The sequence below is a fragment of the Balaenoptera borealis genome, assembly GCF_965194805.1.
Source record: "Balaenoptera borealis genome assembly, chromosome: 15".
NCBI classification, from domain to species: Eukaryota; Metazoa; Chordata; class Mammalia; order Artiodactyla; family Balaenopteridae; genus Balaenoptera; species Balaenoptera borealis.
The window spans coordinates 39,466,884-39,489,320 of record NC_138871.1 but is presented as its reverse complement, the minus strand read 5'-3'; the positions used below and the strand labels follow the sequence as shown (position 1 = coordinate 39,489,320).

Genomic DNA, 22,437 nt, shown 5'->3' with positions numbered 1-22,437 from the left:
GGGCTTCCCGGGTGGCGCAGTGGTTAAGAATCCTCCCGCCAATGCAGGGGACCCGGGAAGATCCCACACGCCGTGGAGCAACTAACCCTGTGAGCCACAACTACTGAGCCCGCGTGCTGCAACTACTGAAGCCCGTGCACCGGGAGCCCATGCACCACAACAAGAGAAGCCACCGCAATGAGAAGTCCACGCACCGCAATGAAGAGTAGTCCCCGCTCACTGCAACTAGAGAAAGCCCGCACGCAGCAACGAAGACCCAATGCAGCCAAAAATAAATAATAAAAATAAAATAGGGCTTCCCTGGTGGCGCAGTGGTTGAGAATCTGCCTGCCAATGCAGGGGACACGGGTTCGAGCCCTGGTCTGGGAAGATCCCACATGCCGCGGAGCAACTAGGCCCTTGTGCCACAACTACTGAGCCCGCGTGTCTGGAGCCTGTGCTCCGCAACAAGAGAGGCCGCGATAACGAGAGGCCCGCACACCGCGATGAAGAGTGGCCCCCGCTCACCGCAACTAGAGAAAGCCCTCGCACAGAAACGAAGACCCAACACAGCCAAAAATTAAAAAAAATAAAAAATATAATAAAATAAATAAATTTATTTAAAATCCTTTCTCTGTCACTTATCAGTTATAGAGCAAGTCTGTCTGAGCTTAGTTTCCTTATTTAAACAACACAAAAATATCAACCTCATAGACTTGTATTAAATGTAATGACACATCCAAAATGCCTCACATAGTGGATAGTACATCCACAGTATAAGGTCGCAACAAACATTAGTAACCTTTCTACTCTTCTACCCTTCCCTCCAAGAAGTTTACTGTCTCACATTTCTAACTGCAAACTTTTAAAATGACATTCTGATTATCATTCAGTCTCTTATGCTTGCTTAACATAAGTTTATAAAATGTGTACTTTTGTATATTAAAAAATGATAGAATTGACAGTAGCTTTATCATATATCTCAGTGACTAAACTTTTCAATTTATTCATAAATCTATTCATTTTGAAAACATTTATTGAGCACTTACTTTGAGTCAGACACCATGTTAATCTGTGAAGTAAGTTGACTCCTCGTGGTAGGACCAGGTCTAGGGTGAGGAAGCAGGGCGAGTGAGACATCTGCCCTTAATGCAAAATTTAAGGGATGCCAAAAAACTGAAAAATCAAGATAAATAATATTTAATGCAATATTTTAAAAATCAAAATTAAGGCAAAAAATCCATGATGAACCCATCAAGATTTTAAACAAGGATAGAATTCGTTTTAAGATTTTTTTCTCTTATCTCAGGCCACAGTACGGTTTACTGATCCTATTGTTTTTGTCTGTACATCATCCCTATTTCCTTTGAGGAATGTATCCTCCTTCCCTCCAACTTGTTCCCCTGGTGAGATTATCAAGTAAACTCAGACCCCAAGGCCACACAGATGGACAAGTGAACCAAACCCAACCAAACAAGAGTATCTCATTCTCTTGACCATATTGATTGATCGAAAACAGAATAGGTGACCCAGCATGGCCCAATAAGTATCTTTCTGTAGGAATGAATGAGGTCAACACACAGAGGTAAGCAAAGCCAAGAGTTGTGGAGGGTGAGGGACACAGATAGAAAAAGAAATCTGGAGGATGATTTCATTTGAGCGAAAATATGAGAAGCCACATCCACCTCTTCACTTTCCAGGGACATGAGTCAAAAAATTCCCATTTGTGCTAAAGTTTATTTGAGTTGGGACTCTCCACACTTAAAAATAGAGGGATTCTGACTAACACAAATGTCTAAAGAGTATTTCAAACGTTGAGGAGGATTGGTCATCATCCTAAGTTTAGAAAGAGTCTCAAAAGCAGTATGCCTTCAGTATTGTCCAGGGAGATGGTTGCCACAGATATAACCTTATAGTGAAAATGGAATCAGATCCTTAAGATCAGCCAGTAAATCCCCTTCATCTAATTCCAAGCACACCAACAAGCCTTTGATTATAAATTGCCTTCTTAGGTAGAATTGCCTAGAAAAAGCGTAATAAACGAACAAGTGTATCCAGTCTACTTGATAGTTATATTGTTCACTGTTAAGCAATAGGATGGCACCTAATGGGTCAATGTCCTAGAATCAGATCACTTTGGTGGATGCTAATATTAATTTTTCTGAGTCTAGAAAGGTTTAGAGGCAACATAATCTAGTGGCTGAAATATAGACTCTTGAGCCAGACTGCTTGGATTTGAATCCTAGCATTGCCACTTACTAGTTGTGTGACTTTGGATAAGTTATTTAACTTACCTGTACCTTATTTTCTCATCTGTAAAATGGGGATATAATAGTGACTACCTCATAGCATTGTTAAATGAGAATTATATGAGTTAATCTTTATAAAGAAACTAAAACTTATAAATACTATAAAATAAAATAATGCTAAACTGAGAAAGAGACCTGGGATGTGATGTCCACCTTAAGCTGCAGCTACTCCAGGAGACTGGATAACTCTCCAGTACACAAAGAAGTTAGAACTTATTTCAACTAACCGCTTACATTTCTAACTGACCGGTTGGCTTCTAGAGGGCAGGGACTGTGCCTTACTTATCTTTGTATTTCTTTTTACTTCTAATGCCTGGGACTTGGCAAGCACAAGGAGACAGAACCCTCTTCATGGAATCCAAAGACTTGGATTTGAATCATCACTCTACTACCTACTATTTATCCTGGAGCAATTTACTTAACTTCCCAGACCCTCAGTTCCTGCAGCAGTAAAGAGGATAATACCTCTTTCAACTAATATTGTGAGGATTAATGTAGATAATAATTTAGGGAAGCAGTATGTGCTCAGTCAACGTGGGTTTCTTTCCAATACTAAAGTTTATAGTTATGTAAATATTTTCAATATTATTTAGATAAAAGAGAATCCACTAATCTAAATATTCCATAACAATGCCATTTTGCAGAGCTTATAAGATCTGCTATTAATATATGTGACAGAGGTTCTTTAAGGAAATACATAGAAAATAAACTTAAGTCTTTATTAAAGGAAATTATTTCACTTGCTGGATCCTTGGCCAGGACTTTTAAGTTTAAATGAGATAGAATCAGGTGAGATGAAAAAAAAATTACTGGTTGATATACAAGTCATTTTAAATGACCTATATGGGACATATGGCAATACATTCAAATTTATTCATTCATTTATACATTCAAAAACTATTGTGATGGGCATTTATTATGAGCTGGGCACTTTGTTAGAGATTTATTACTCATTTTCTATGTTGAGTCTGCACTAAACATAATTTGCATCTTCTTTTAGCTTTAGTTCTTAACAGATGACACTCTGGTCACTCCATAAACATTTTAAACAGCTTTTTAAGCTATATATGACAACATAATACTCAACGGTGAAAAGCTGAAAGCCTTCCGCTAAAATATGGAACAAGTCAAGGATGCCCACTCTCACCACTTTTATTCAACATAGTATTGGAAGTCCTAGCCATAGCAATCAGACAAGAAGAATAAAACGTATCCAAATTGGAAGAGAAGAGGTAAAATTGTCATTACATGCAGATGACATGATACTATGTATAGAAAACCCTAAAGACTCCACACAAAAACTACTAGAACTGATAAACAAACTCAGCAAGGTAGCAGGATTCAAGATTAACATACAGAAATCTGTTGCATTTCTTTACACTAGCAATGAAATATCAGAAAGGGAAAGAAAAGAAAATACCTTTTAAAATCATATTTAAAACAAAACCAAACAAAACAAAACCTTAGGAACAAACCTGACCAAGGAGATGAAATAACTATAAAACACTGATAAAGGAAATTGAAGATGATTCAAAGAAATGGAAAGATATCCCATGCTTTTGGATTGGAAAAATTAATATTGTTAAAATGGCCATACTACCCAAAGCAATCTACAGATTTAATGTGATCCCTATCAAATTACCCACGACATTTTTCACAGAATTAGAACAAATAACTAAAAAATTTATATGGAGCCTTAAAAGACACAGAATTGCCCAAGCAATCTTGAGGAAAAAGAACAAAGCAGGAGGCATAACCCTCCCAGACTTAAAACAATACTACAAAGCTACAGTAATCAAAATAGTGTGGTATTGGCACAAAAACAGAAATATGGATCAATGGAATAGAACAGAGAGCCCAGAAATAAGCCACACACTTATGGTCAATTAATCTTTGACAAAGGAGGCAAGACTATACAATGGAGAAAAGACAGTCTCTTCAGCAAGTGGTGTTGAGAAAGGTGGGTAGCCACATGTAAATCAATAAAGTTGATTTACATGTGGCTGCCCTCACACCCTCACACCACACACAAAAATAAACTCAAAATGACTTAAAGACTTAAACGTAAGACACGACACCATAAAATTCCTAGAAGAGAACATAGGCAATACATTCTCTGACATAAATCGCACCAATGTTTTGTTAGGTCAGTCCCCCAAGGCAATAGAAATAAAAGCAAAAATAAGCAAATAGGACCGAATCAAACTTATAAGCTTTTACACAGCAAAGGAAACAAACAAACAAACAAAAAACAAACAAAAAGACAGCCTACAGAATGGGAGAAAATATTTGCAAAAGATGCGACTGACAAGGGCTTAATTTCCAAAATACACAAACAGCTCATATAAGTCAACAACAACAACAACAACAAAATCAAAAAATGGGCAGAAGACCTAAATAGACTTTTCTTCAAAGAAGACATACAAAAAAAAAGAAGACATACAGATGACCAATAGGCACATGAAAAGATGCTCAACGTTGCTAATTATTAGAAAAATGCCAATCAAAACTACAATGAGATACCATCTCACACTGGTCAGAATGGCCACCATTAAAAAGTCTACAAATAGCAAATGCTGGAGAAGGTGTGGAGAAAAGGGAACCCTCCTACACTGTTGGTGGGAATGTAAATTGGTGCAACTACTATGGAAAACTGTATGAAAGTTCCTTAAAAAAACTAAAAATCGATGCCATATGATCCAGCAATCCCACTCCTGGGCATACATCTGGAGAAAACTCTAATTCAAAAAGGTACATACACCCCAATGTTCATAGCAGCACTATTTACAATAGCCAAGACATGGAAGCAATCTAAATGCCCATTGATAGATGAACGGATAAAGAAGATGTGGTATATATACACAATGGAATACTGCTCAGCCATAAAAAAGAATGAAATAATGCCATTTACAGCAACATAGATGGACCTAGAGATTATCATACTAAGTGAAGTAAGTCAGAAAGAGAAAGACAAATACCATATGATATCACTTATATGTGGAATCTAAAATATGACACAAATGAACTTCTTTGCAAAACAGAAACAGACTCACAGACATAGAAAATAAACTTATGGTTAGCAAAGGGGAAAGGCAGTGGGGGAGGGATAAATTAGGAGTTTGGAATTAGCAGATACAAACTACTATATATAAAATAGATAAATAACAAGGTCCTACTGTATAGCACAGGGAACTATATTCAACATCCTGTAATAAACCATAATGGAAAAGAAAAGGAAAAAGAATATGTACATATATGTATAACTGAATCACTTTGCTGTACACCAGAAACTAACACAACATTGTAAATCAACTATACTTCAATTAAAAAAAAAGATTAAACAGCTTTATTGAGGTATAAATGATTTACAATAAACTGAACGTTAAATTTTGACATATGTATACATCTGTGAAACCAACACTGCCACCAAGATATTAAACATATCAAGCATATCCATCACTCCCAAAAGTTTCCGTCAACTTTTTGTGTGAACAAAAACCAAATCTTCAGACTCCTAGGCTGGTGCTGCTTCTCTTATACTTGAAGAAAGTTTGTTATTTTGTATGTTATTCATCCATATTGTGTGCTATTATATACTTATGGAAAAGAACATAATTGAAGATTAAATATTTTATTTGTCGAAGCCCCAAACATATACTGCAGACTCCGTATAAAGTCTGCCATTTGGTAATGAGACCTCTTGCCTGCTTCCTGTTGAATCACCAGTTCACAGTCCTTCCACAGACCTTGCCCTTGGATTCTGGGAGGTAACCAGGTTTGTTGTGTCTTTATAATAACTCCCAATTTGCTTTCTGCTTAGGCAAATTTAAGCAGTATTCTTGCAATTTGTTGCCTCAATTTCTTTCTCTTTATCTGCAAGGGTGGTGGTGAAGTTCCTGGGCTCCCGAGGCAGACTGCCTGGGTTCAAATCCCACCTCTCCCACTTACAAACTACAGAGCTTTGGACAGGTTACCTCTCTGCACAGAGCCTGGTAGTTTGACAGTAAATTCTTGGCAAATATTACATATAAGTATTTTCTCTGAAAACTGGTTATATACTATTCAGACCACACAGCAGAAATGTCCAAATCTCCTGTCTTATAGGATTGTCCCCTCCCCCATCTCTAGGTTTTATATCTGTAAATTTTAAGAGACTAGTCCATTAAAAGCAGAATTCCAGCCCACATAATGTTCTAAATTGGGAAACAATTACTAAAACTGATTTCACTTCTATATTTCTTTCTGGAACCAAGGAATATTTTCATGTAAATCTACATTAAAGGGTTTTGGGGAATATATATATGTAAATATATGGAAGCATTAGATGTGAACTAGTTAGTTGCAAAAGAATTAATAGTTTTGCTTTAAAAAAATCAAATCAGATGTACTTTTTGTTATTGCTCTGTAATAAACCCCTCATGTACATTATTTCATTTAATCCTCATGTCTCCACACTGAGGAGGAAGAGGAGGGGTTGGTCTTGTTGTCTTGGGTGGCCGAGGTGGAGGAGATGGAAGGGGAGGCAAGAGAGGCAGGCACACTTGGTGTAATTTGAAGGAAGTACATTGTAATTCCTGAATGACTTTTTTGCTTTTTCATTTCTCTAAAATTGTTTTTATATGGTAGCAAACACCATTTGCTTTAGTTTCAGTGCCCATATCACAGAAGGGCCTAGGTTATAAAAGAAGTCAAAAGTAGTCTTGAATAATCAGAACCCTTCTGCCAGATTGTCTAATGTCAATTGTTTCTGCCACTGCTTCTTCTACGTCTTCTTCCTCATTTCCTGGCCCTGGTTCGGAAGCACTCTTCTCCACCAAGTCATCTTCTGTTAATTCCTCTGGTGTGGTGTCTGTTAGCTCTTAGATTTCTCCAAGATCCATATCTTGAAACTCTTCACCTTCCATCCCCACCTTTTTTGCTGTATATCCATAATCTCTTTCATGATCTCCTTGATTGGCTCTGTCAATCTGTGAAGTCACGAACAACATCTGGACACAGTTTTCTCCAGCAGGAGTTCATCGTTTCAGGCTTGATGGTGTTCACGGCTTTTTCTATAACAGTGATGGCATATTCAATGGTGTAATCCTTCCAGACTTTCATGATGTTCTCTCTCTTGGGGTTCTCTTCCATAGCATTGACAATCCTTTCCATAAAGTACCATGTGCAATGAGGTTTAAAGGTTCTTATGACCTCCGATCTAGAGGCTGAATTAGAGATGTTGTGTTTGGGGGCAAGTGGCAACTTCGACACACTTGGTGTTGAACTCATGGGGTTCGAAGTGGCCAAAGACATTGTCCAATATCAAAAGAAATTTAAAAGGCAATCACTTACCGGCAAGGTACTTCCTGACTTTAGGGACAAAGCATTGACGGAACCAATCCAGAAAAATGGTTCTAGTTGTCTAGGCCTTCTAGTTGTAAAACCAAAAGACTGGCATCTGGTGTTTATCTTTTCCCTTCAAAGCTCAGGAGTTAGCAGCCTTATAGATAAGGGCAGTCCTGATCATAAACCTGACTGTATTTGCACAAAACAGTAGAGTTAGCCTATCCCTGCCTTAAATGCTTGCTTCTCTTGCTTACTAATAAATGTCCTTTGTGGCATTTTTCCTCCCAGAATAGGGCACTTTTGTTTGCATTAAAAACCTGTTCAGACAGATATCCTTTCTCCTCAATGATTCTCTTAATGGCATCTGGGAACTTTTCTGCTGTCTCTTAGTGAGCAGAAGCTTCTTCTCCTGTTATCTTGACATTTTAAAGCCAAACTTCTTTTTAAAATTATCAGACCATCCTTTGCTGGCATTAACTTCTCCAGCTTTAGATCATTTACCTTCCTTTTGCTTTAAGTTGTCATATGGCTTCGTTTTTCTCTCGAATCATATTAGAGTCTATAGGTATGCCTTTCTTATAGCAATCCTGCACCCACATAAAAGCTGCATTTTCAATATGAGATAAAAAGGTATTTCGCCAAAAGTGCAAAGTTTTGCACCAGCTACAAGTTTTCATGATTTTCCTTTTCTTTTTTAACAATGATCTTTACTCTGGATTTATTTATCTTGAAATGGTGGGTAACCACAGTTGCAGACCTCAATCTATGCTGCATATCAAGCAATTCAGTTTTTTCTTGTAATGTCATGATTTTGCTTCTTGGGAGGATTTCCAGGATCACTAGCAGCACTTCATATGGGTCCCTGGTGTTATTCAAAGTTTATGGCATTGCACTAAACACAATGAAAAATACTTGAAAACCATGAGAGATCACTTTTTACTGCAATATGCAATTTACTAGGGAGACAAGTGCTCACATGGAGATGATTAGCGTCACACAGCACTGTACTCACAACACGCAACACTTGAGTTCATCGTTATAGCAACAGGAGGTGGCTACGAAATTATTACAGTAGTATACTATGTGCTACAGTTAATTTTATGCAGTTATGATTTAATACTGACTCTTTATGTTTGTTTACCTTTTTCTCAACTGGGAATGGTGCCATGTATGGTCTAAGTGTGTTTTGATAAATTTTAACTTTTTATAATAGATCTGGGCATATTTTACGGTAGTAAATGATAAAATAGACTAGTATCTGCATACATTTTATGCATTCATGACATACCTAACTTCTTCTTCCTTTTTTTATTTTTTGGTATTTCTAGGCTACTCAGTTTGTGAGTTATTTTCAAATTTTCACAAATCTCAAAAACTTTTTCCAATATATTTATTGAAAAAATATGTGTATAAATGGCCCTCACAATTCAATCCCAAGTTGTTCAAAGGTCAACTGTATATATACATACACACATGCACACACACACATATATATACACACAAAGGCATGGAACAAATCTCTTATTACTTAAAACAGACAATCAAAATCTGATATCATGTATTCTTTAAATAGTTGAGTTATTTATTCACTTTCAATGACATTGTTTCACAGGACACAAAATTTAAATGTTAGCTAACATAATCACTCTTTCTAGCATGTAATAGCTAATGAAGACACATTAACAAAGCAGTCGTGTCAAGCATTTTAAACTGTCCTTGAAAGGGTAGACACCAAGAGTTCTTCATGGACTCCCCATTGTTCTTAGGCAAGAGCTACTGACTCTTCTCTTTGCACTTCCTCTTCCCTGATCAAAGCTCTTCCAAAGAATTGTGTATACTTAATTTCCACTGACTCTCCTTTCTCTCTTGAGCCTACTTCAATCAGGTCTTCCTTCCACTGTGTCATCAAAACTGCGCCTATCAGAATCACCAATGACCTCCATGCAGTTAAATCTCAAGGACGAATCTCAGCTCTTATCTCATTCCACCTATCAGTAGCATTTGACTTATTGGTTAGTTTCATCTTCCTGAAACAGTTTTTTCACTAGATCTCCAAGACACCTCCCTCCTTGGTTCTCCTCCTACCTCAATGGCCATTCTTTCTCTGCATTCTGCATTCTTTGTTGAGTTCTCCTTTATCTTCCTAACCTCTAAAAATTGGAGTGTCTAGGACTCCTTGTATAGACCTCTTCCTTATCTACATACACTCACTCATAGGAGTTCTCATCCAGTCCATGACTTTAAATGTTATTTACATGCTATTGCCTCCCAAATTCATACACATAGCCCAAATCCTACACAAACTGCAGACAGGTATACATATCCAACAGGCTATTTGATATCTCCATTTGGATGTCTACAGGCATCTCAACAAGCCCCAAACTAAACTGCTAATCTTCTGCCCTATTGCTCTTCCTTCATCTTCTCCATTTCATAAAAGTAGCACCATTCTTCCATTTGCTCAGGCCCAAACCCTGGAATCATTCTTGACTCCTCTCCTTCTCTCACACCCCACATCCAGTCCATTAGAACATCCAGTCAGCTGTAAACTTATTCACACTACCAGTCACACTACTTCTTATTACCTTCTGCTCTGCCACCTTAGTCCAAACCTCTATCATCTCATGTCCCCTTCACTTGGTCAGTTTTTTATCTTGTGAAGCAATGCATTTAAAATGTAAGTTAGATTGTTACTTTTTCTGCTTAAAACTTTCCTATGGTTTCCCATTTTACTCAAAATGAAAAGTCTTTAATTGTGACCTATAAGCCCCCTATGATGTTTCCACCACCACCACCACCTCCACCAACTCTCTGATCTCATTTCCTACTGCTCTCCCTCTTGCTCAACCCACAGTATCCACAATAGTGTCCTTGCTGTTCCTCACAGACACCAAGCACACTCTATCTCAGGGCCTTTGTACTTCTAACATTCTCCAAGTATTCCTATGTAATGCTCTACCTTCGTCACCTAGGCCTTTCCTAACTATCCTGTATAAAATAAGTCCCCTCATCTCTCTCAATACCCTATCCTGATTTATTATTCTTAACACCTTTTTATTTTGATAATTGTAGATTCATATGCACTTGCAAGAAATAATACAGAGAGATCCTGTGTACGCTTTACTCAGTTTCCCCTAATGGTCACATTTTACAAAACTACAGTGCAATAGTGCAACTAGGATACTGACACTGATACAGCCAAGATACAGAACATTTCCACAGTTCTATCACCTCAGGGATTCATGGTGCCCTTTTACAGCCACACCAACCACCCTCTAACCTCTACTCCCTCCTTAACCCCTGACAACCACCAATCTGTTCTCCATTTCTATAGTTTTGTTATTTCAAGAATGTTATATATATGTAATCATACAGTATTAACCTTTTGGGATTGGCTTTTTCCACTTAGCATAATTCCCTGGAGATGCATCCAAGTTGTTTTGTCATGGCATTTTTTATCACCTGACATATACACATACATATTTATTTGCTTATTAGGATAAGTTCCCTGAGAGCAGGGAACCTATTTTGTATACTGTACTTATAATGTAGGCATAAACATTTGTTGCATAAATGAAGTCCAAACTCTTTAACATGACCTATAAGATCCTAAATGAAGCACGCTTACCTTTCCAACCTCATCTTTCATTTCCATGGCTCCTCCACCCTGCCACACCACTCCCATCCAGCTACACTAAATAGTGAATAACGCCATTCAGTTACACTAAACATCTTGCCATTTATAGCAGATTGCCTATGTGCTCTGATGTGTTTGGTTTTTTTTTTTTTTCCACTTTTGCTGTTTAGAACTGTGGTTCTCAAACTTTAGTGTGCATCAGAATCACCCGGCTGATCAGGCTTATTAAAACAGATTGCTAGGGACTTCCCTGGTGGTCCAGTGGTTAAGACTCTGTGCCCCCCACTGCAGGGGGGGCACGGGTTCTATCCCTGGTCAGGGAACTAAGATCCCACAGGCCGCTTGGTGCAGCCAAAAACAAAACAAAACAAAATAAAATAATGCTTAAAAAAAAAACCAAACAGATTGCTAGGCTCCACTCTCAGAGTTTTAAATTCAGTAGGTCTGGGATAAGTCCTGAGAATCTGTATTTCTGACAAATTCCCAGGTGATGCTGATGCTGCTGGTCCATGAACCATACTTGGAAAATCATTGTGTTAGAACATTTTTTTATTTCCCTCCCCATTTCACTTGCCTAATTCTTACTTAACCTTCAGTCCTTCCCTCACCCCAGAACATGGTGTTCCACAGCACACTGTACTTACCCTATCCCATCACTTATCACAGGATATTATAAAGTCCTATTTATGTGTGCCTCTCTCCCACCAGACTATATCCTCAGCACTTAGCACAGTCTGACAGAGTAGGCACTCAATGTATATAATGACTGAATAGGTTCCTTAATTTTGATACCTTAAAAGAGTCAACTGAAACAATATCTTTACAGTCATATGTTATTTAGAAGGTAGTGTTTCTATGGGCTAAAAATAAAAGATGAAAACACACCAAGGATCCCTTCATCAATAGGATTAAGGAAAAATAAGGCAATTTTTAATATTAAGATTTTCTAGGAAGTGTTATTGTTTATTACAATTCTTTTCAACCAGAACACCTCCCACTGAAATAATGACTGACAACAAAGGTCAAGAATTCAAGTTAAGATACTTTACCCATTACTTTTTCAATAATTACTTCAAAGTCTGTATTTTGTTCTTCTAAAAGTGAACTCTCTTGCCTTCAGACTAAACACCCCAAACCACAAGACTATCTAACATAGCCAGGACTTCAGAGAATGCTTTAATTGAACCCCAGAGCTGGCCAGATATTGAAATCAGAACATACTTGCTTGCACAGGTCTGTAAACCATTATCTAAAATTCCAAATTCCAAAAAAGCTCTAGAAACCTAAAATTTTTCACAAGTTTAAGGCAAACTCATTTAGCAGCAAAATCTGACCCAAACAGATATGTAGTTATTATATGTTATATAGCTTTATCCAAATTAGTGTTAATACTAATGCATTTTTGTGGCATGAATATTAATATGTTTGATTCTAAGATGCTACTCCAGACCCCACTGAGGTGTTATAGAAAATATGGTATATGCACTTTATTCCTGTCTAAAATCCCAACAATTCTGAGTTCTGAAACACATTTGGCCCAAAGGGTTTGGATGAAGGATTATGTGCCTGTATTGAGTGAGATATCAATTTCTCTAATCCCTGTATTTTTGTCGACTGTATTTGAAATATTTATCTAAATAATGCCCCCTATTGTTTTCTCATTTTGTATCTGAAAAATTGGTCTTAATGAAAATAGCTTTCGGGAATTCCCTGGTGGTCCAGTAGTTAGGACTCTGTGCTCTCACTGCTGTGGGCCTAGGTTCGATCCCTGGTCAGGGAACTAAAATCCCACAAGCTGCACGGTGCAGCCAAAAAAAAAAAGCTTTCTTCATTTTATCTGTTTTAACATTAGCTAAATATTGTTGGAAACTCAATGTTTCTATTCATATATGATACTTTCTTTTTAAATTAAGGAAATTCTATACTTCTTCGGGATCCTGTGGCTCACTCCCATCAGATGAATCATCATCATCCTCACATGAATCATCACCAGAACAACTGACAGTATAGAACTAAAAAAAACTGTCTAGTGGAAACATATCATTCTGAAACACATCTGAAAGGCTAACGTCACACTTACAAGCCACTGACATTTGGCAGACTCAACTGATGAAAGTAGAATTTTTGTAGATTAAAATGTAAAGCGGACAACAGTAACAGATATTATCACTGTAAAGAGCAAAAAACACCTAAGATATATTTAGGAATGAACTGAACAAGAAATGTACGGGATCTATGAAGAAAATGCCACTGGGAAACATTAAAAGAAAACTTGGGTAAATAGAGGGCCACATATTTCTAGATTGCATATTTGGTTTCAAAAGGAAGAGGAATCAGGTGACTTTAAACTGAAAGAGAAGTTTATTTGAAGAGAGGTAACTTGTGTAGGTCCCCAGGAGCAGAAAGGGCAGTAAGACCTTAGTAGGGCAAACCAGGACCTGGAAAGCCCCAGAACGCCAGGCAACTACCCCACTACCCTCTTCGGGGACCACAGGGCTTCCTAACTCTGCTGCTCTCTGTGCATCTGCTGCTCTCTGCAGGCCTGCTTTCTCTGTACTACCTGCACGTGGGTCAAACGTCTCTCCCTGCCTTACCCTTGTGTCTTCACTTTCTAGGTCAAGAGCCCAGGTAAGACTGATTGCAAATTTCTTGAGAGAGAATCTGATTGGACCAGTTTGAATCAGTTATCCACCTACTCCTGGTCCAAGCAGCTATGGCAGGGGAAGGGAGAGGGTTAAGTGGCTATCTGCTTACTAACATGGGATAAGGATGCAGACTGGAACATGAGTGAGTGGTGCAGGCAAATTGAATGACATGTCCATTATAGATGAGCAGATTCCACATTGTGGAGAGGCAATACAATACAGAGGTTAAGAGCACAGGCTCTGGGACCAAACTGCCTGAGTTTGACTTTGCCAACTTATTTGTTGCTTGACCTTCAACAAGTTATTCAATCTCTTTACGCTTCAGTTTCCTCATCTGTAAAATGAGGGTGATGATAATAGGGTTGTTGCATGGATTAAATGAATTAACACAAATAAAGCACTCAGTAAAAACCACGTATTTTATTACTTTTATAAAGATGCCCATTTCCCCTAAATTAGTCTATAAAATTAATGCAATTCAAATCAAAATCACAACTCTTAATTTGATAAAATAATTTTAAAGTTACTATGGAAGAAATATCTATGGAGAGAATGGCATAGGTAGAATGGGAAGAGCACATAGATTGATGCAAGTTATTGGTTATGTTCTAGATATTACATTGGTGGTTTGTTTCACATTATGTTTTTTAATGTATATATATGACAAAATTTTCTTTTATATATATCAAATATATTTTTGAAAGACACTTTTTTTTTTCTTGGTAAAACACCAGTAACACCACTTTTCCTATGTCAATGATTCTGATTATTCCCTTTTTTCTATGCTTATAAGAGGGATAATGACTAACACAAACCCCAGTGTCTTTTTTTTTTAACGTCTTTTTTTTTAACATCTTGCTTTACAATGGTGTGTCAGTTTCTGCTGTATAACAAAGTGAATCAGCTATACGTATACATATATCCCCATATCTCCTCCCTCTTGCGTCACCCTCCCACCCTCCCTATCCCACCCTTCTAGGTGGTCACAAAGCCCCAAGCTGTTCTCCCTGTGCTATGCGGCTGCTTCCCACTAGCTAGCTATTTTACATTCGGTAGTGTATACATGGTCCATGCCACTCTCTCACTTCGTCCCAGCTTACCCTTCCCCCTCCCCGTGTCCTCAAGTCCCTTCTCTACAAAAAGACACTTCTTAAAGAACTACTCCAAAAAAGAAGACCATTAAGCAGGGATTTACCCTACCAGAAATTTAAAAATAATTTAAAAGAACATTAAACCAGGGGCTTCCCTGGTGGCTCAGTGGTTGAGAATCTGCCTGCCAATGCAGAGGACACGGGTTCGAGCCCTGGTCTGGGAAGATCCCACATGCCGCGGAGCAACTAGGCCCGTGAGCCACAATTACTGAGCCTGCGCGTCTGGAGCCTGTGCTCCGCAACGGGAGAGGCCGGCCGCGATAGTGAGAGGCCCGCGCACCGCGATGAAGAGTGGCCCCCGCTTGCCACAACTAGAGAAAGCCCTCGCACAGAAACGAAGACCCAACACAGCCATAAATAAATAAATAAATAAAACCCAAAAGTTAGGGAAAAAAAGTGACTTTCTTAAAAAAAAAAAAGTACATTAAAACAATAATATTATTGTCCAATAACAAATAAATCAATGGAACAGAAAATAAAGTACATATGGAAATTTAGTACTGTATAAAGGTAGAATTTCAAATCTACAGGGAAGACTGAGCATTCAATAAATGGTATAGGGCAACAATCAAGTCGTTTAGGGAAAAAAAAATTAAGCTAGATTCTTCCTTTCCTCCTCCTAAACAAATTTCAGGAGGATTAACTATTGAAATATTTTTAAGAAGATACCTAAAAATGTTAGAAGAAAATACACACTGGTAAGCATGACATTAAAGCTGGAAATGTAAATAAAGGAAAAGACCTACCTAAAAATGAAAAACTTCACAAGAACCCCATCACCTTAAACTTCTTACTCATTTGCACCTATTTATGGGTTCTAATTCTGATTAATTCTATGTAAAGTTTTTAAATAATACAAAACTGAACATATATAATTTTATGGTATACATTTTATATAACCTTATCATGTACTTTTCTTGTACTCCTATTGTCTATTTAGCCCACGCATCATGTCAGGATAGTCCATTCTCTACTCTGCTTCTCTCTCCCCTTTGAAAATAACTTTCTTTTAAAGTTAAAACCATGTACTTTTTCTTAAGTGAATTTTAGTATTGTTTTCTTGAGATCTGTAAAGTATCTTTTTTTTTTGCATTTTAATTGAAACTGATAATATACAAATAACCTAGAGATGAACTGTATCCTTTGCTAATTGTATTAGTCCATCTGGCATCCTATGACGCCCCTTTTTTTCTTCCAATAAAAGTTTCATTGGGTGGAAGCCATATAAAGAAAACAAAGGAAAGAAAAACTTCCTTCGGCAAATAAACACCACAAGCTATATTCAAAGATAAATTTAAAAATTGAAAAATACTTGTGATTATGTTTCAGACAAAGGTTAATAGTCCTAATTTACAAAAAGCTCTTGTAATTTAAAAAATGTGACTATTTCAAATAGGCAGAAATCATGAACTGGCAATTCACAGAAACAGACCCAATAAATATACGGAAGATGTTCAGTTTTACACTTAGTCAACAAAATGCAAATTAAAACAAGACGATAAAGATGATAAAAGATTTTTTTAAAGGTGACAAAGATCACAAAGATTAACAATACTCGATTGGCAAAGAGAGGAAGACCCAGCTGTCGTTCACTAGCTACTATGTTGGTGGAAAAGTATTCTATACTCTTCAAGGGAAGAGTCTGGTAACAACATCTAGAATCTTACAAATGTGCATTCCCTTTGATCCAGTAATTATATTTGTATGAATTTATAGTAAGGAAATTATCAGGGATATGTACAGGTTTATGTATAAGAACACTCATCTAGTTTTGCTTGCACAAGTAAAAAACTGTAAATACCCTAAAAGTCCAACAATTTAGGGGTTGGTTGTACATATTATAACCATATAGCCATTAAATGCCATTACATCCACATAGCCATTAAAAATGATTCCGTAACCTACTTTATCTGGAAAGATATGAAACATTATTTGGAGAATATAACATGTTCACATTCTCCTATTTTTAAAAAAGCTTTACGTGTATATATGGAAAAGTCTCCAAGTTTATACAGCACTATGTTAATACGGTTATTTCTGGGTGACGAGATCGGGTGAGTTTAAGTTTCTTTCATACAGGTTTATGTACTTACTACTGGACAGTTGCAGGGAGTAGGCATTTTTTTAAAAAGCAGTATTCTTCTTACAATCACAAAATACAAGGAAACTGTTAATTTGCGGAGAGAAACGGGAAACGGGTGAGGATCCCGCCGGAGCGGGGGCTGAGAAAAGCGGATAACGCTCGTCCGAGCCTCGCCCTGCCGCTGCCGCGGGAGCACAGCCACCGGAAACACGCCACGCGAGACCTCGGGGATTCTGGGTACGCACGGGCTCCGCATTACCTCACAAGGAAGAAACTGTTACATTTAAAAGAAAAACCATCTCTTTCCTTTAACACAACACCATTAGCTCAGTCAAGGGACGTTTCTATCCTGAGATGAGTGCGGGGGAGGTCGGGAGGGCGAAAGTTTTTCTTGAAAATGAAAGTCTTCCTTGTCTCCCCCTCCCCTCCACCAGCCTCTTCCCGTCACTCCGCAGGAGCTTCGAGGCCGCCCCGGGGAAGGCTGTTTCTACGGGTGACGACTTGCAGGAACACGGCGAGCTTAAATGCCGCGAGCCGACTATTGCGTGCTAATGCCGCCCGGAAAGGTGGACGGTGCGCGGCGGAGCCCGGGGCGCGGAGGCGAGGCACGCTCTGACTGGCCCCCGGTTCCTCAGGCCGATGGAAGGGCGGGGCGGCGTGGCGCGCGTGCGAAGAGGCGTCCTCGCGCTCCTGCCGGTCTCCCCGGTGCCTGTGTGGGTGCTCCAGTCGGGGAACTGGGCGGAGCGAGGGCATTTATGAAGGCCTGGCGAGGCTTTTCTCCGAGGCTGGGCCCAGTGCAGGCGAGGAGCTGCAGAGGAGGAAGGAGAGGCGAGGCCCAGGCCGAAAGGTCGGGTCACTTGCTGGCCGCTGCCTGCGTAGCGAAGGGCGGGGAAGACCTGGGCGGGAAAGCGGGAGTGGAGGGACCCACTGCCCCGAACCGCCCCCGCTAGACCACACTGATACAGCGAAGCTGATACGAGAGAGTAGACTGTTAGGAGGTGAGGGGCCCGGCAGATGAGCAGGCCCACACCCTCGCGTTAACTCGTGAGGGTCACCGTCCTGGTTACTGGGAACTAGATAGACCTGACTAAGCTTGTGTTTGGGGCGGGGGTTGATAACCAATTTTTGAACGACTGTCATTCAAGATAAATGGCCGTTGGGTTTAGGGTATCAATAGGACATTTGGGTAGAAATGTGGACGTGAGGTCTTTTAAGGCAGTCTTTGTGAATTGCCCGTGGAAAGTGGTTCCCTGATTTGTGTCTTTAGAATACTAAAAACAGCCGGTAAATAGCGTTGTAAAATTCATTCCGTTCACTTTGGCTATTATCTAACTTTATGGTGATGAATTAGTAGCTTTGCTAAAAGTCGTTTCGAGCCCCAGAGAGTGGGCAAGAATCACATAATGTTCCTAGAGAGTAATACCTCCATGGGAGACCTGTCAGACGGGTAAGGCTTCCAGATTTCCAGACGATCTGGTGAATGATGTTCAAAGGAAGAATTGAGGGTGTGCTCATCTGTGAAACTCTTCAGGCTTAAGTACCTGTTTATCTTAAAACAAATTACAAAACTAAGTGATGGAAACTTTATGGTAGGTTATACCGACTCGTTGGCTACTATTTATTATAATTTTAAATTTCTCTTAATTTTTAGATATCAGAGAGCCTTTTACTATTTTATTCTTGGAATTTTTTTTTTTAAATAAATTTATTTATTTATTTATTTATGGCTGTGTTGGGTCTTCGTTTCTGTGCGAGGGCTTTCTCTAGTTGCGGCAAGCAGGGGCCACTCTTCATCGCAGTGCGCGGGCCTCTCACTATCGCGGCTTCTCCTGTTGCAGAGCACAGGCTCCAGACGCGCAGGCTCAGTAATTGTGGCTCACGGGCCCAGTTGCTCCGCGGCATGTGGGATCTTCCCAGACCAGGGCTCGAACCCGTGTTCCCTGCATTGGCAGGCAGATTCTCAACCACTGCGCCACCAGGGAAGCCCCTGGAATATTGTTTTAAGTGAAAATTTTCATTTCAAAAAACTGCAAAAAGAAGACTTTGTATATAATTACACATATTTTAAGGAAGATACTTATAGTTTAACATTATAAGTTTTTTTAAATAAAGTTCCAAAAAAAATAAATTAGATGTTTATTTGGGCACATTAGAAAATACAGATAAACAAAAAGGGAAAAATCCATTAATCCCACTATCCAGAGTTAACTGTTGTTAATATTTTAATATCTTTCTGTTGTTTTCTCCTATCATATGTTTTATAAGCATAGAATCACTAAACAGTATATTTGATAGAAACCAACCTGTGACTTTATCTAGGGTTAGGACTATTAGAGACTTTCTCTTTGTTAGATATTTCTATATTATTTGGATTATCATAGTGAGCAAGCATTACTTTTCTAATCAGAAAAAAAGAAAGAAATTGAAAACTGCATCATTGATTTTAAAAATTCATAATTTTGGAAACATATTCCACAAAGTGACTTTTGATTTAATTTGAGAGGTGAAACGTGTTATTTTGTTTCCCTGTGAAACCCCACTGAAATAAGAAAATGTAAAACCCACAAAGACAGAGTGCTGAAGAGACAATAGAGAATGAGAGGTGTTAGTGTGTTCTATTGTAAGAACTGTACAGAGCATCTCAGCATCAGGCTGCCATCGCTTTGAACTGTGTCTTTGAGCATCTCGATTTATTTTGTGCATCTGTTAGCAAGATGTGTCCCCGAGGTAATTGTGTCTTCGCTTTATACCATTTCAGTTTAGGAAAGGTTTCATGGGAATGCTCTCCTTTCGGATAATAGGGGAGGGAAACCTGTAATTCATACTTCAGAACTCCAGAAAGGCTCTGTAAAGGGAAATTTTATTTTTCTCTTCTATTCTCAGTACTCCTGACACTAGGTATGTGGGGGTTTATCTCACACCAAGCAGTTCTCCAATTCTTGGCCGACGCTGACTAGATGTCCTACACATTTAACTGAATTCTGACACTGTCCGCCTGGAGATAGCATCAGATCCCAGAGGTTAAAATGTTATGGCTCATTTTATGTGTCAACTTGACTAGCCTAAGGGATGCCCAGTTAGCTGGTAAAACATTATTTCTGGATGTGTCTGTGAGGGTGTTTCTGGAAGAGATTAGCGTTTGACTCACCAGACTGAGAAGAGATCTGCCCTCACCGATGTGGGTGGTCATCATCCAGTCTGTTGGGAGCCCCAGTGGAACAAAAAGACAAAGGAAAGGCAGATTCTCTCTTCTTGAGCTGGGGTGTCTATCTTCTGCCCTCACACAGTGGTGCTCCTTGTTCTCAGGTATTTGGAATCAAGCTGAATTATACCACCAGCTTTCCTGTTTTTCCAGCTTGCAGACAGCAAGCAGTGTATGGGACTTCTTGGCCTCCATAGCCATGTGAGCCAATTCCTGTCATAAAACTCCTCTTATATCTATCTATATACTATTGGTTCCGTTTCTCTGGAGAAACCTGACTCAAGACTACCCCCACTTCAGGTGCCAATTACAAGTCCAGGTTGCGACCTCTACTTCTGACCAACCAGCTATAAATTGAGCTTCCCATGACTCCTTCCTCAGGTTCAAGAATTTGCTAGAATGGCTCCCAGAACTCAGGGAAATATTTACTTACGTTGGTTGATTTACTATGAAAGGATACACTCAGTAACAGCCACATGGAAGAGATGCATATGGCAAGGTAGGGGGAAGGGGCACAGAGCTTCCATGCCCTCTCTTTGTGCACCACCCTCCCAGAACCTCCACGTGTTCACTAAGCCAGAAGCTCACCAAATCTCCTGTTTAAGAATTTTTTATAGAGCTTAATCTCTAGTCCCCCTCTCCCTTTCCTGGCAATCTGTGGTTGGGGCTGAAAGTTCCAGCCCTCTAATCACCTGGTCTTTCTGGTGACCAGCCCCATCCTGCGGCCATCTAGGAGCTCTCCCCTAAATCACCTCATTAGCATAAAATCATGTGTGCTCAAAAGGGGCACCTTCTGAGTAACAAAAGATACTATCAGTCAGGAAATTCCAAAGGTTTTAGGAGCTCTGTGTCAGGAACTGGGGACAAAGACCAAATATATGGCTCATTGTACCACAGGCTCATAAACTGGAAGTACCTCATCAATGGGAAGGTGTGGAAGGAAAGACCAGAGGATTGATTGAAAATCTGTACAAAGTAGTTAGACTTCTAGGTCTAGGTCACCATCCTTAGGACACGTAGCCAAGTTACTAGCTCACCCCTAGTCACTTCTGTGAAATACGGGGATTAGTTGGTGGAGAGTTTTAACCAGAGGGGACCCAGATTCAGGGACCTCATGTTAAGCAAAAAACCAGATTAAATGAAAGTCTCTGTACTGAATAGTGAGACCCACCCCAGCCCCTTTCCACTCTTTGCTCTCAGAGCACTGATAGCCATGTGTGTACACCCCATGCAATAGATTTTTCTCTAAATAAATCTTGAGGTCTCAGAGGAAATAACCTCAAGGTGATATTTTGGGAGTACCCTCAACAAAATGGTCAGGTCCCTTAGCGCCCTCCCCAAGTTGACAGTAAAGTCCTTTAATTAATAAAATGCCCACATAAACAGATAGTCTAATCAACTTACCCTTTAATTATGAATGGAAAGCCAAGGATCACTAGACATTTAAAGAAAGCCTCCAAGATAAATACTGAGGTCCGAAACTATTCCTTTGAATATTTCCAGTGACTACCATTAAACCCAAAGGCTTAATTAGTCCGCATTTACCTTTTTATCTCATTTGATGCTGATCACCCACTTTTTTCACCCTTCATCTTCATGATATAATATTCTATCCTTTCTAATTTTTTTATTTTAACATTCTTCACTCTTCTTTAACTATGATTATCTGAGCTGATGTCCTAGACTTTCTTTTTCTTTCTACCCTTCAATGAGTTCATCCAACAGGCTGTCATGTCACACGATTAAACTCTGACCAACCTTCAAGTTTCATATTTTCAGGTTTTAGCTGAGTTTATACCTTTTATATGCCACATGAGTAAAAAAACCAAATCCAAACAGCTTTCCAGTATCCCACTTGAATAGGTTGTAGAGTAGATGCTCTCTTCTCTGATGCCGTTAGGGCTGGTTAATTGGTTAATTAATTTTAAGTCACTAAATCAGGAAATCATTACAAAATTATATACACTGGCAGGGCCTGTTAGCTGCCTAAATAATTTTCATTCTTCCCTTCATCCTTACCAATAAAACTGAGGTTTCATTCTGCGTAGGCAGTGTACTAACCAAAAGACATTTCTCAGCCTCCTCTGCAGTTAGAGCTGGTCAATG

General features: G+C 39.0%; 1 long non-coding RNA gene across 1 annotated transcript in view; it reads right to left on the bottom strand.

Moving 5' to 3' along the window:
• The window catches only part of LOC309612498, a 59,496-nt gene extending 37,589 nt beyond the window's left edge, over window positions 1–21,907 (bottom strand). Inside the window, exons 1-2 of the long non-coding RNA XR_014235217.1 lie at window positions 17,140–21,907; window positions 1,029–1,155 (exon numbers count right to left, since the gene is read on the bottom strand). This is a non-coding gene — a long non-coding RNA (uncharacterized lncRNA). The remainder of the gene's footprint in view (window positions 1–1,028; window positions 1,156–17,139) is intronic.
• Window positions 21,908–22,437: the final 530 nt, after the last annotated feature.